Genomic DNA, 15,954 nt, shown 5'->3' with positions numbered 1-15,954 from the left:
CATGACATGCAGCCTTTCTCACTCTCAGTTTCCATTTGTTTTTTCCTCCCCTCTCTGTTTCTCTGTTTATTTAGCTGCTCATTTCCCACCATAATTACTGCAAATGGAGAATTAGCGTCTTTTCAGCAAGGGAGGGTTTAATTTCATGACTATATTATGCCAGGAACAGATGGGGGCTATTTTACAGTACATAATATATTATAAAACAGAATATATGTGTGTGTGTGTGTGTGTGTGTGTGTGTGTGTGTGTGTGTGTGTGTGTGTGTGTGTGTGTGTGTGTGTGTGTGTGTGTGTGTGTGTGTGTGTGTGTGTGTGTGTGTATGTGTGTGTGTGTGTGTAATAGGGGCAACCCCAACCTATTCAGGTGGCTACACATCATATAGGGTTCTTCGGTGCCCTTCCCAACCCTTTATTAAAGAACCCTTTTCTCCTTGAACGGTTGTTCCTAGGCCCTTCCATGAACGATTCTACTAAGAACCGAAACAGAAAATTCATACAAGCTTCTTCACATCATTGATAGTCATGATATATTGTCTGACAGTCTATGTATTTAATGAAAAGTACAGAGACCTCATCTTCTAAAGATTCAAGCTTGATTAACAGTGCTGACAATTCCATTTGAGCGAGCTAGGTAACTTTTACAGCTAGCATGTTGTCCACATTGATACTGTTACAATAAACAGTTGGATTAACAAACATTTGTGAAACCATGATGTGTATGACAGGATTGGATGTTGCATGCAATTTCAATGTTGTTTGAGTTGCTTTATCAGCACATTTCCTTGAGGTAATCTCACTGCAACACTGCTCACGGTATCCATGTTCTATGTCATAGGCTTTTTCAAAGAACCGTCAGTCAAGGTGAGATCCCCGCCCACTCAGCCTGTTAGCTCCCCGCCCACTCAGCCTGTTAGCTCCCCGCCCACTCAGCCTGTTAGCTCCCCGCCCACTCAGCCTACAAGCTCCCCGCCCACTCAGCCTACTAGATCCCCGTCCACTCATCCTGTTACCTCCCCGCCCACTCAGCATACTAGCTCCCCGCCCACTCAGCCTACTAAATCCCCGCCAACTCAGCCTGTTAGCTCCCCGCCCACTCAGCCTACTAGCTCCCCGCCCACTCAGCCTACTAGATCCCCGCCCACTTAGCCTACTAGCTCCCCGCCCACTCAGCCTACTAGATCCCCGCCCACTCAGCCTACTAGCTCCCCGCCCACTCAGCCTACTAGATCCCCGCCCACTCAGCCTACTAGCTCCCCGCCCACTCAGCCTGTTAGCTCCCCGCCCACTCAGACTACTAGATCCCCGCCCACTCAGCCTACTAGCTCCCCGCCCACTCAGCTTGTTAGCTCCCACCCACTCAGCCTACTAGATCCCCGTCCACTCAGCCTGTTAGCTCCTCGCCCACTCAGCCTACTAGCTCCCCGCCCACTCAGCCTACTAGATCCCCGCCAACTCAGCCTGTTAGCTCCGCGCCCACTCAGCCTACTAGCTCCCTGCCGAGTCAGACTACTAGATCCCCGCCCACTCAGCCTACTAGCTCCCCGCCCACTCAGCCTACTAGATCCCCTTCCCACTCAGCCTACTAGATCCCCTTCCCACTCAGCCTACTAGATCCCAGCCCACTCAGCCTGTTAGCTCCCCGCCCACTCAGCCTACTAGCTCCCTGCCCACTCAGCCTACTAGATCCCCTTCCCACTCAGCCTACTAGATCCCAGCCCACTCAGCCTGTTAGCTCCCCGCCCACTCAACCTACTAGCTCCCTGCCCGCTCAGCCTACTAGCTTCCCGCCCACTCAGCCTACTAGATCCCCGCCCACTCAGCCTACTAGCTCCCCGCCCACTCAGCCTACTAGCTCCCCGCCCACTCAGCCTACCAGATCCCCGCCCACTCAGCCTACTAGCTCCCCGCCCACTCAGCCTACTAGATCCCTGACCACTCAGCCTACTAGCTCCCCGCCCACTCAGTCTACTAGCTCCCCTTCCACTCAGTCTACTAGATCCCCGACCACTCAGCCTACTAGCTCCCCGCCCACTCAGACTACTAGATCCTCGCCCACTCAGCCTACTAGCTCCCCGCCCACTCAGCCTACTAGCTCCCCGCCCACTCAGCCTACTAGCTCCCCGCCCACTCAGTCTACTAGATCCCCGACCACTCAGCCTACTAGCTCCCCGCCCACTCAGTCTACTAGCTCCCCGCCCACTCAGTCTACTAGATCCCCGACCACTCAGCCTACTAGCTCCCCGCCCACTCAGACTACTAGATCCTCGCCCACTCAGCCTACTAGCTCCCCGCCCACTCAGACTACTAGATCCTCGCCCACTCAGCCTACTAGCTCCCCGCCCACTCAGCCTACTAGCTCCCCGCCCACTCAGCCTACTAGCTCCCCGCCCACTCAGTCTACTAGATCCCCGACCACTCAGCCTACTAGCTCCCCGCCCACTCAGTCTACTAGCTCCCCTCCCACTCAGTCTACTAGATCCCCGACCACTCAGCCTACTAGCTCCCCGCCCACTCAGACTACTAGATCCTCGCCCACTCAGCCTACTAGCTCCCCGCCCACTCAGCCTACTAGCTCCCCGCCCACTCAGTCTACTAGATCCCCGACCACTCAGCCTACTAGCTCCCCGCCCACTCAGTCTACTAGATCCCCGCCCACTCAGTCTGTCTTTAAGATTTACTGATAGTTTGACATGAGAGAAACATTTATTTTATTCTCACATTTTGAGAAACCTTAAATGGTTGAGCATTTTGTATGTTCTTTTGGTTTGTTTAGTCCTGTAGTCGCTGCCAGACTGGAAGCCTTTGTTAAGGCCTCTAGAAGTGAAAGTGATATAAAACACCAAATATTCATTCATATGCTGTATGTCTGTAAATCAAAATCAAATCAAATCAAATCAAATGTATTTATATAGCCCTTCGTACATCAGGTGATATCTCAAAGTGCTGTACAGAAACCCAGCCTAAAACCCCAAACAGCGAGCAGCCAACCTGCTTGCACCAATCCCTTATAATTACAGTAAAATACTGTGAAATATTAACCCCTCATCTCAACCAATTTCATTCATCCATCAAAAAAATTAATTCATTCCGAACTGCTTGTAATCTACAATCAAAATCACTGTATCCCCTTTACAGTGTGTGTGCTTTGCCACTCTGTGGTTTCACAAGAAAAACATCAGAAGATAAGTATGCATGGGATGGGAGCGAGTATGCATGGGATGGGAGCGAGTATGCATGGATCCACCCGATTACACAACCCTCCACCTTAGAGGCTGCTGCCCCATTTACATAGACTTGGAATCACTGGCCTCTTTAATAATGGAACACTAGTCACTTTAATAATGTTTAAATAATGTTGACATACTGCTTTACTCATCTCGTATGTATATACTGTATTATATTCTAATTTATTTGAGAACTTTTAGATTTTTTAAACTTTTAGATTTGTGTGTATTGTTGTGAATTGTTTTAGATACTACTACACTGTTGGAGCTAGGAACACAAGCATTTCACTACACCGGCAATATCCAGGCTGTATCACAACCGGCCGTGATTGGGAGTCCCATAGTGCAGCGCACAATTGGCCCAGTGTTGTCTGGGTTTGGCTGGTGTAGGCCGTCATTGTAAATAAGAATTTGTCCTTAACTGACTTGCCTAGCTAAATAAAGGTTAAATAAAAAATGAAAAAAATAACATCTGCTAAATATGTGTACGTGACCAATAACATCTGATTTGATTTGAGAGAGGTATGAAGAAAGAAAGAGTGAACAAGTGAAGGTGAGAAAAAGAGAGGTGGAGAGAGTAAACACACTAGGGCCCACCTCCAAGTCCTGATGACAAATCAATCACTGTACTTTTCTTTTCTGAATGACAAGCCCCAAAAGGAGAAAACAACAAAGGGGATCAAATCAAATGGATAACATAACAATCCCTTCGCTGTGTTTGCCTTCCAAGAGCATGTGGTAGGATAAAGTTACCGCTGATACTAGATCAGATATTTTCTCATGCCTGTAATGGTTAATGTGAGGTCAAAAGTAGTGCACTAAAGAGGCCCTAGAGTGCCATTTGAGACACACCCTTCAGAGTGTGACCATTCATGCCACACAGTGCCACAGAGCCTACAAAGCTTTTAACCAACAGCTGCATATTGACATGCCAGCTGACAGTGTGATGTTGTTGTCTTTTGCAGACCTTTTAGTGAAAGTGTAAAGATGCAAGAAAGTCTCTGCTTCTTTTGGTGATGATTAATATTGATGTGTGCTGCAGATTTCAGACAGCCGTGAAAAAAGACAGCAAGAGAGAGAGAGGGGGGATATCAGACAGGAGGGGAAGAGAGCTCCCAAAACACTGCAGACATTTTGTCACTAAACACAAAATAAACAGCTTTAGTCTAGCAGGATTTATTTCAATTAGACAAATCTACAATTTTCCCTCTCCCTCTGTCTCTCTCCTCACTCTCCCTCTCTTCTTTGTCCCCATTTCTACTTGAAAAGTTACAGCATACACTAATTAAAACACAGTTCCTCCACCTCTATCCTCACCTCACAAATAAGTGAGGAACAAATAGAACAGAGAGAGAGAAAGAAAGAATACAAATATTTTTTCTATCTCATGATTGAGCCCAGCTTCAACAGTTGCAGCTATTCTCAATCCTGACAACTAATTAAAACAGAAGCATATAAGTGACAACTGAAAGACAGATAGAGTGAGGGAGAGAGAGAATGACAACTGAAAGACAGAGAGTGAGGGAGAGAGAGAATGACAACTGAAAGACAGAGAGTGAGGGAGAGAGAGAATGACAACTGAAAGACAGAGAGTGAGGGAGAGAGAGAATGACAACTGAAAGACAGATAGAGAGGTGAGGAGAGAGAGACAGAATGACAACTGAAAGACAGATAGAGTGAGGGAGAGAGAGAATGACAACTGAAAGACAGAGAGTGAGGGAGAGAGAGAATGACAACTGAAAGACAGATAGAGTGAGGGAGAGAGAGAATGACAACTGAAAGACAGAGAGTGAGGGAGAGAGAGAATGACAACTGAAAGACAGATAGAGTGAGGGAGAGAGAGAATGACAACTGAAAGACAGAGAGTGAGGGAGAGAGAGAATGACAACTGAAAGACAGAGAGTGAGGGAGAGAGAGAATGACAACTGAAAGACAGATAGAGTGAGGGAGAGAGAGAATGACAACTGAAAGACAGAGAGTGAGGGAGAGAGAGAATGACAACTGAAACAGAAAGAGAGTGAGGGAGAGAGAGAGAGAGAATGACAACTGAAAGACAGAGAGTGAGGGAGAGAGAGAATGACAACTGAAAGACAGATAGAGTGAGGGAGAGAGAGAATGACAGACTGAAAGACAGAGAGTGAGGGAGAGAGAGAATGACAACTGAAAGACAGAGAGTGAGGGAGAGAGAGAATGACAACTGAAAGACAGAGAGTGAGAGTGACAACTGAAAGACAGAGAGTGAGAGAGAGAGAATGACAACTGAAAGACAGAGAGTGAGGGAGAGAGAGAATGACAACTGAAAGGCAGATAGAGTGAGGGAGAGCGAGAATGACAACTGAAAGACAGATAGAGTGAAAGAGAGAGAGAATGACAACTGAAAGACAGAGAGTGAGGGAGAGAGAGAATGACAACTGAAAGACAGATAGAGTGAGGGAGAAACAGAATGACAACTGAAAGACAGAGAGTGAGGGAGAGAGAGAATGACAACTGAAAGACAGATAGAGTGAGGGAGAGAGAGAATGACAACTGAAAGACAGAGTGAGGGAGAGAGAGAATGACAACTGAAAGACAGATAGAGTGAGGGAGAGAGAGAATGACAACTGAAAGACAGAGAGTGAGGGAGAGAGAGAATGACAACTGAAAGACAGAGAGTGAGGGAGAGAGAGAATGACAACTGAAAGACAGATAGAGTGAGGGAGAGAGAGAATGACAACTGAAAGACAGATAGAGTGAGGGAGAGAGATAAAAGCAGAATAGAGGAAAAGAGTGGAATAAGCAGGGACAAAGTCTGGGAGACAGAAAGGTAGGGTCCTTTCTTATTTACACCCTCTATTTTCAACACACTCCCTCTCTTCTTACTCTCTTTCTTTCTCTAACATACGTACTTCCGCTCTCGCTCCTTCTCACTGTATTTCTCTAACAGACTTCCTCCCTCTCTACCTCCCTACCCTCTTTACCTGAGTAGCTTCATAACTCCAGTTTGTCTAATTCGTTAAGTCTCTGTGACAACCCTTTTTAATAATGTTTATTAATTAGGGCTGTCTACTGTGCTGTCGCGCTGAGTATTATTTTATTCAGGCACCATTAGGCTGTCCTGTTTCACAAGCCTGGGTCCTTCCCATGAGAGGCGGCTACAGGAGCGGCCATCGATAACTCAGCCCACCCCACTGCTTGCTAACACGGATAGCACGCTAACAGACGCCGCCATGGCGACCATAAATCTGGCCACGGTCCGGCAGTGACAGCCAGTGGAATGAAGTTCCAGGCAACACTCTCAACACTCCAGGCAAGGGTTCTAACTGGAACCTTTTTTATCCTAAGAACCATTTTTGGAAGAAAGGGTTCTTTGATGACTGTTTGGGAGGCAAGAAGGTTTCTACATAGAACCCATCTGCATCTGAACAAGCGTTCTTTTTGTAATTTAAAAAGATAATAATTATAGTGCCTGAGCATTAGTGTTTACCTTAGTGTTTAAACTGTATCCCTTTACACTCATACCCGTATACGGGTTGGAAATGGCAGATTTGGGAACCAATAAAAGACTCAATTGGAAAACAGTGGCTGTACAGTAACATGCTATACATGATGTCAGAGCTCTGGCTAGGTGCTTCACAGCGCTGTAGGGGATTTGACTGACAGATATTTTCAATTTCAGCACCGTGCGCAACAAGAAGTTGCCCCCATCCCTCCCGCTAATTGGGCAACTTTTACAAGTGTTTTGTTGTCTGAGTGAGGGAAATGCTGTACATTAATTAAGAGGACTCTGTATTTTGAAAGATGAGGTGTTGAAGTTTATATTAAAAAACACTTTGATGTCATACAAGCAAGCCAAACACCTGTGATTCCAAAATATGCATTTCCCATTTCCATACCATAAACAGGTGTGCTCTAGTTCCTTAACAGCACAGCTAGGAGAGCTCAGAAAATACTCTTCTTTGAGTCATAAAAGTGCATTGAAACTACTGAGTGGGCAGGGAGCTAGTAGCCTGAGTGGGCGGGGATCTTGTAGGCTGAGTGGGCGGGGATCTATTAGGCTGAGTGGGCGGGGAGCTAGTAGGCTGAGTGGGCCGGGAGCTAGTAGCCTGAGTGGGCGGGGATCTTGTAGGCTGAGTGGGCGGGGATCTATTAGGCAGAGTGGGTGAGGAGCTAGTAGGCTGAGTGGGTGGGGCTCTTGTAGGCTGAGTGGGCGGGGATCTAGTAGGCTGAGTGGGCGGGGAGCTAACAGGCTGAGTGGGCGGGGATCTCACCTTGACTGACGGTTCTTTGAAAAAGCCTATGACATAGAACATGGATACCGTGAGCAGTGTTGCAGTGAGATTACCTCAAGCAAATGTGCTGATAAAGCAACTCAAACAACATTGAAATTGCATGCAACATCCAATCCTGTCATACACATCATGGTTTCACAAATGTTTGTTAATCCAACTGTTAGTTTATTGAAACAACGTCAACATAGACAAAATTTTGCTAACAAGTCCAAATGGAACTGTCAGCACAAGCTAGCTAGCTAGTTCATCTTGAACAATTTCAGTTGAATCTTTAGAAGGTGAGGTCTCTGTACTTTTCAGTAAATACATAGACTGTCAGACAATATATCATGACTATCAATGATGTGAAGAAGCTTGTATGAATTTTTCCTCTTGGTTCTTGGTGGAACTGTATATGGAGAGTTCTAGGAAGAACCCTTCAAAGATAAAAGGATTATCGGTATAACCTTTTATAGAGGGTTCTAAGAAGAGCATCAGAAAGGGTTCCCCGTTATGGTTCTACGTAGCACCTTTTTTCTACACACACACACACACACACACACACACACACACACACACACACACACACACACACACTGACCGACCGACCATCTATCAGGCTAAGCCAAGTCCCATTAAATAATGATTTTACACCTCAAATATACTGTGTTATAATATATTCTGTTTTATAATATATTATGTACTGTAAAATAGCCCCCATCTGTTCCTGGCATAATATAGTCATGAAATTAAACCCTCCCTTGCTGAAAAGACGCTAATTCTCCATTTGCAGTAATTATGGTGGGAAATGAGCAGCTAAATAAACAGAGAAACAGAGAGGGGAGGAAAAAACAAATGGAAACTGAGAGTGAGAAAGGCTGCACAAATCAACAAGCTAATAAACACAAAATGAGAAGATTATTTTATTCCTGTGGTTACTAAGAGCCATGTATCATGTCATGAATGCATGTTATAGGCTATGTGACCAATGTAGGAAGCAAATGGGTTGCATTATGCAACTCTCAAAAGTACTATAAAGAGAATAGGGTGCTATTTAGGACGATGCCTCAGACTATGACTTGGTGGACTTTGTGAAACTTCTCTGGGTTAGAGTTACTGTTAAACTCCAGAAGACTGGGTGAGACTACAAAAACAAATGCTGGGTTAAAAACAACCAAATTTGGGTAAATATTGGACAGAACACACATTGGGTTATTTTGAACGAGGCAGTTGGGTCACCCAGTTGGGTTGTTAGGTTATTGATGCTGGGTTATTGAGCTATGACCCACTGGATCAGATCAAAACATTGGAGGCGTGGCTTAGTCGCGGTGTGGCTTTCAGGACATTTTTTTCGGCCACCCATGAGGGTTAATGTCATTCCGGTTCATCTGTTCTGCTGTATTGGTGTTGGTATGTTGAGTACAGATATTTCTGTAGGGCTTACCCAAGACTATGTGTTCCTCAAGCGCCTATGCTGATTCCAATGTTGGTTGTGTTACCACTGATATGATATTTAAATAATAATGTAATTAAGTCTCTGGTGAGAACAGCTCTGGTAGACTTTCCTGCATCTTGGCAATGGAAAAATGCTCAATAATTTGTGTAAATAATTTTGGGATTTCGGCTCATAAAACTGACAGATTACATGATGCATTTATATTTTTGTTCAGTATATAATATTGGAAGACAAGGGAGATGTGGAGAGTATAAACTGAACATGATGAACAGGAATGATATTTACTTTTATGGGTAGCCAAAAAGAACTAGATTAAAATGCCCCCAATAGGACATGCATCCTGAAAATAACCTGATTACCCAAACATGGGTTATTTTAAAGGTTCCAAACAGTCATTCTGATTCCCATGTAAATTAGCCGTTTGAGTGGTTAAAATATCACCCATAATATTTGTTTTGGATAGAGATGCTCAAAAGTACTTTTTCTTGGCTAACTACCAGGAAGTAGTGACGTTGCTTTTGATACCGGAGCTCCAAGCCATGCCGCAAAATTGCTAAGCATCTAAATTTGAAGCGGTGTGCCGATGCGTAGATCACTTTATCAGAAGTTCGTCATCTATAATGTCATACGCTTCGTTTGATCACTCGCTTTTTCAAACCGTGTGTTCCAAAATGCAAGATGCTTCTGATTTCGAAATTGTTCCGGTACTTTCTTCTATTCCGGTAGCATAGCAGGTAGTGTAGGGAACTATGGAACATTCATGGACGTGAGGATATGAATCACGTTGAAGACACACTATTTTGATTTGTTAATTTGTTTTATTTAGTACAGTACAGGCTTCTGTCTTAAGCATCCTTAACAATGTCATAGATTCCGTTTTTTTATACAGTAAACTTCATGGTGAAAAAGAGAAGCATGATGTAAGATGCAAACCTGGTATTCCAACTGATAATAGGCTACTAAAGCCAACAACTTACTGCTGTGTCACATAGTTTTGATGAAAACACTGGAGATAAAAACATCTATCTGATAATCACACTCCGCTCTTTATTGCTCACCAACAGATGTCATTAATGTGCATTGTGAACTGATAATGAAGCTCTGAGTAATTAACCATTTTTCGGCACAATTTGACACAATTTGGTGAAAGCTCCGAAGCCTTCAGAAAGCCTAGGTTTCCCATCACTACCAGGAAGTTGGAAAACACAGGCTGAGTGGGCGGGGAGCTTATATTCATGAGCTCGCCTTGACTGACAGCTCTTTGAAACGCATACATCAACAAACTTCGATGCAGTGAGCAGTGCTGCAGTAAAATTGTTTCAAGCAAATTTGGTGATACACAAAGCAAGTCAAAGATCGACATTGCAGCAATGATGTCAACATTTTTTGGGCTGCATCTCCCATTTGGCATGTCTCTTGTGATGTGGTTAACAGAAGCACTGACGGATGTGTTGACTTGACAACTGCGTCTGAGTTTTGAATGACCCTTACCACCTTTTGTTCCATGCTGGCTGAAGACCCAGCTAGCCACTGACTAGCTAACACCAGACACTGGTGAATAAGTATCTTTGCCAGAGATGAATAGGGTAAACTTTTATTATATTCGCTGACACCCTACAGTCAAACTCTGCCACGAGCAGAGTAGCTATCTAGCTATATAAACCACGTCCCTCTGCACACACACCTTCTCTGGTGTTGGTTACAAGGAAGTAGCTACTTATTTAAATGAGGTAAGAGAATATCATGTTATCATTGGTGTATTAAAATGAGAGTTAGGGTTATGTCGCCCTATCCCCTTACTAATCCTGCCTCCTGAATCCAAGTGTTTGACATGGGGGAGGGGACCTGTAACTTTATGATCAAACTTTATCAATGTAGAAGCAACAGTCATTTTTCTTACTTCTATCATCATAATATGGTTTCATCCAAATATCCTCCTCTTTCTTAAAAAAACATGATTTTGACAGATCATAATCTTTAAGACTTGCTGCCAATCTTTCCCCTATACCAATGGAGGCTGCTGAGGGGAGGACGGCTGATAATAATGGGTGGAAGAGAGCAAACGGAATTGCGTCAAACACATGGAAACCACGTGCTTGTTGTATTTGCTACCATTCCATTAATTCCGCTCCAGCCATTACCACGAGCCCGTCCTCCCCAATTAAGGTGCTACCAACCTCCTGTGGTCTGTACACTTTAAATTTATGGGGCATTATAACCAAATATGAGTTAAATTGTTACAGCTTTCTCACTCACAGGTGTAACAAATACACTGAATGTACGAAACATTAAGAACACCTGTTCTTTCCATGACATTGACTGACCAGGTGAAAGGTATGATCCCTCATTGATGTCACTTGTTAAATCCCCTTCAATCAGTGTAGATGAAGGGGAGGAGACAGGTTAAAGAAGGATTTTTAAGCCTTGACACAATTGAGACATGGATTGTGTGTTTGCCATTTAGAGGGGGAATGGGCAAGACTGGGCCTTTGAACAGGGTATGGTAGTAGGTGCCAGGCACACGGATTTGTGTCAAGAACTGCAACGCGTCTGAGTTTTTCACGCTCAACAGTTTCCTGTGTGTATCAAGAATGGTCCACCACCCAAAGGACATCCAGCAACCTTGACACAACTGTAGGAAGCATTGGAATCAACATGGGTCAGCATCCATGTGGAACACTTTCGACCCCTTGTAGAGCCCATGCCCGATGAACAGAGGCTATTATGAGGGCAATAGGGGGGTGCAACTCAATATTAGGAAGGTGTTCCTAATGTTTGGTATACTCAGTGTGTATATATATATATATATGTATATCTTACTTATATATATATATATATATATATATATATATATATATATATATATATATATATATATAGAGAGAGAGAGAGAGAGAGAGAGAGAGAGTTTGTGTTCAGTGTCTGTGTGAGTGTGTGATCTTGCCGTCTACATAGTATGTGTGAGTCAATAGGACATGTAACATGATGGTCCGTTGATCCAGAGGTAAATAAACTCAATGAGGGAGGGATTGAGACTGCAGCTCACTGAGGAAGAGAGAGTGAGAGGAAAGGAGAGAGGAAGGAGGCAGGGGGATGAAGGGATCGATGGATAGTAGGATTTAGCTCATAACAGAAATAATTTACCAACACAACTTGTCAACAAGAATCGGGGGATGTTTAGTGCTTCACCTTCTCAATCAATTTGATAGTTCAGTAGAGAGAAAGACAGAGAACTTCCATCTGTCTTTCTCTCTCTTTCTTTCTCTTTTTCTCTCTCTCTCCCTCATTCTTCTCTTTCGCTCCCTCTCTTTCTATCTCGATATGACTCTCTCTTCTGTTCTCTCTCTCTACTCGGTCGCTCTACGCTCCTATACCCTTGCACTCTCTCTCTCAGTCTCTCTTCTTCTTTCTGTTTTATTCTAAATCTTATTTTCTCCTACTCTATTTCCCTGATTCCTCTCTCTTTTCTCCTCTTCTCCTCTTCCCTTTGTCCCTCCCTTCACTTTCTATTCTTCTTTTTTCACTCTCTTTTTGTAGGAGAGGAAGCTGTTTCATACTGCGACACTTACTGTGTGTGTGTGTGTGTGTGTGTGTGTGTGTGTGTGTGTGTGTGTGTGTGTGTGTGTGTGTGTGTGTGTGTGTGTGTGTGTGTGTGTGTGTGTGTGTGTGTGTGTGTGTGTGTGTGTGTGTGTGTGTGCAGCAGCAGTGCAGGCTCTAGTTTGAGATATATTACACATCGCTTTTCTGATTTAGGTTTATTCAAAAGAAGACTTGACGCAAACCATTTCTCACTGCGGCTCTCACATACAGAGCTGAGTGCCATTTCTTAACCAAGCACTCAGTGTTCTGCACTGAATGTTCTCATGAGCTCCTTCTGTGCAAAGCCACTTCTCCAGTCAACAACTGGAGCACATGTAAAACTGAGTGTGGGTAATTAGATTGGATGCGCAGAGAAAAATATTACTGTGATGTTATGGGGACGTTATGGTGAAAACCGTAGACATGACATAGGGTAAAATATTTATCTTAATCATATCACAATCAACTTTTGCCAGTTTAATGTAGACACAAACATAACACCTTTTTTGTATTACAATATTTCAGAAATATTGTATTCAAATATGCAAATGAGGCCAAAGCTCATTAAATAATTGCATATCGCTCAAATACATTTTTCTGACTAATGGATGAAGTCCGTCATAATATTCTGGTTTCATTTTGTTAAGACACTCCAGGACTGGACTTGTCCAGAGCAGTGTGACCAATAACATTTTATTTTATTGTAGTTGTCCTCATAAATCACCAAGGGCCCAATTCAATCCGTCGTACTGAAGATCTGTGCTATAGCGCCATTGAAATGTAAGCGTCATTTCTAAATGAGAAGACATACGCAGCTTTTACTATGAATTTAGGCACCACGAACATTGGAATATTGCCTTAAAATGTCAGTTGCGCTAAAGCGCGAATCTTCAGTGGTACGGATTGAATCGAGTCCTGACACAGCTCTTCTTCTCTGCAGTTGTGCTGTTTCTCAGATGGTCGTGGTGTTTGTGGCAATAAACAATTGAGCAAAAGCTGCAGCCAGAGGAAAGTATCGGTGCCAAAAGCTGGAGCTAAGTGACTGATCGGCAAAACGCTTCGTTTGGTTAAAACGTCATCCATCTCAATGGAATAGAAACCTCAATAGCTATATTGATCACAGAAACCTTTGGAAAAGGCTGAGGTCAATTGTGTTTTACCTGTAAAAAGTTGCCTGATGTTGATCGATTTCACATTTTCCGATTTTTGCCACTTTCTTTCTCTACTTTGTTTTGCCCTTTTCTTTTCTTTTCTTTGAAAAGTTTAAGAATTTTTCCCAAAATAAAATTTAAAAAACCATTCACGGTGAATGGGATGTGCTGTATCTATCATCATTGATAAACGCCAGATTTCTTTAGACACATAATAATACAATATATGTGGAGGCTGCTGAGGGGAGGACGGCTCATAATAATGTCTGGAAAGGTGTCGATAGAATGGCATCACACACACGGAAACCGTGTGTTTGTACTTGATGCCATTCCACAAAGTCCACTACAGCCATTACCACGAGCCTGTCCTCCCCAATTAAAGTACCACCAACCTCCAGTGTATGGGATCTATAACCTTCTAGGAAGAGTGAGAGAGAGAGAGAGAGGAGAGGAGAGAGAAGGAAGCTGAGATAAAAAATAAAGATATTTATTTGACACATACAGGGGGAGTGAGAGAGAGAGACAGAGACAGGGGGACTGGTCAACATTAAGAGTGAGTGATGAGAAAGACAGTGAGAGAGAAAGATTGAGTTAGAGAGAGAGCGAGAGAGAGAGAGAGGCTGTGGGTGGTCTGGTAAGGTAGGGCGGTTGAAAAGCTGAGGGAAGAAATTCCCATGTCAGTGAAGAAAGCTGAGATATATTAAAACCTGTAATTCAAATCAAAGGTTAGAATCCAAAATGTATCAGTTAATTGATCTTTGGTCAGTCTCTTTCAGGAGAGCCATTTAGACACCTCCACCCCCCATTTAGAATGTGTGGGAATGTGTAGTTCAAATCCAATTTTATTGGTCACATACACATATTTAGCAGATGTTATTGCGGGTGTAGCTTAATGCTTGTGTTCCTAGCTCAAACAGTGCAGTAGCATCTAACAATACACAACAATACACACAAATCTAAAAGTAACAGAATGGAATTAAGAAATAAATATTAGGACGAGCAATGTCGGAGTGTCATTGACTAAAATACAGTAGAATACGGTGTATATACCGTACATATGAGATGAGTAAAGCAGTATGTAAACATTATTAATGTGACTAGTGTTCCATTATTAAAGTGACCAGTGATTCCATGTATGTACATAAGGCAGCAGCCTCTAAGGTGCAGGGTTGAGTAACCGGGTGGAAGCTATATTAAGTGATGGCCAACGTGTGTGTGTGTGTGTGCGTGTCTGTCTATCAAGCAATGTTCTACTAAATAAACAGTGTGTCTTGTAATGATCAAACAGTCTGCTTATCTACCATGAGAGCTAATAGGATATCCCTCTCCATGTTGGATCACACACATTTTCTCTATTTCATCAGCTATTTTCACAATGTTGTCTGCCCTGTGTTACTGCTGTGTGTGTGAGTGAGTGAGTGTGTGTGTGACTGCTGTCTGTCTGCTGTGTGTGTTGATTAGATTTGAGCATCTCTCTCCTGGCATTTTATTGAGGGACAGAGAGACAGGGCATTTATTGCTTGTGTCATTTCTCATTCTTAACACTTGTGGGTTTTTATTGCAAAACCGTGGGTGATCATTTAACTCAATTTAAATAGACAGACCAAACTGAGTTTTTGTCTCGTGTCTCTCTCTGTTTCGACCCATCCTCCTTCCCTTTCCCACCCTTCTGTTTCTTCACTCTCTCACACTGGTAGCAGTAGTTCCCAACCCTCTCCACATTTGGGGTGTGTTCAGCAGGAGCCAACGTTTTGGAACGTTCAGATAGAAATATGCTATGTACAACAAACATGCCTCTATGGCATGTATAATAATAACGAATCACGTCTTCTCTATTGGTGGCATTTCTTTCTGCAACGTTCAACAACGTTTGACTACTGAACGTGGCCCTGTCGGTCCCCGAGGACAGAGTCGGGAAATCACGTGTGGTCTCTTATTTGAAATGGTACACACACACTAATGTGTTCTATATAGTGCCAAATACGTTTTTTTAAAGCTCTTAACCATAGTGCATGTAGAACTCTTTCTTATGGTTCTTTATAGAATCTTTATGGACAATGGTTCTATAAAGACGTTCTTTGTAGATCCTTTTGAAGAACCATACAGGTTTTTTTAAAATTCTGGTCAGCCAATATTATATTGTTTAAAGTCCATATGTGTTATTATTGTGTTAATTGTCAAGTTGAATCAGGTGTGCTAGGAGAGGTTTGATAACCACTGATTTAGATGTCAGTTCTCAATTGACACAAGACCATATGTGAGTCTTTCTCAAGACACTGTCACTGGCCATAGTCA

General features: G+C 43.3%; 1 protein-coding gene across 1 annotated transcript in view; it reads left to right on the top strand.

Annotated features, from left to right (window-relative positions):
- Window positions 1–15,954, top strand: part of LOC139381353 (RNA binding protein fox-1 homolog 3-like) — a 753,561-nt gene that overhangs the window by 657,403 nt on the left and 80,204 nt on the right. The window lies entirely within an intron of this gene.

The sequence above is a fragment of the Oncorhynchus clarkii genome, chromosome 23 (assembly GCF_045791955.1).
Source record: "Oncorhynchus clarkii lewisi isolate Uvic-CL-2024 chromosome 23, UVic_Ocla_1.0, whole genome shotgun sequence".
Classification (NCBI taxonomy): domain Eukaryota; kingdom Metazoa; phylum Chordata; class Actinopteri; order Salmoniformes; family Salmonidae; genus Oncorhynchus; species Oncorhynchus clarkii.
This window is presented reverse-complemented; position numbering and strand designations above follow the sequence as displayed.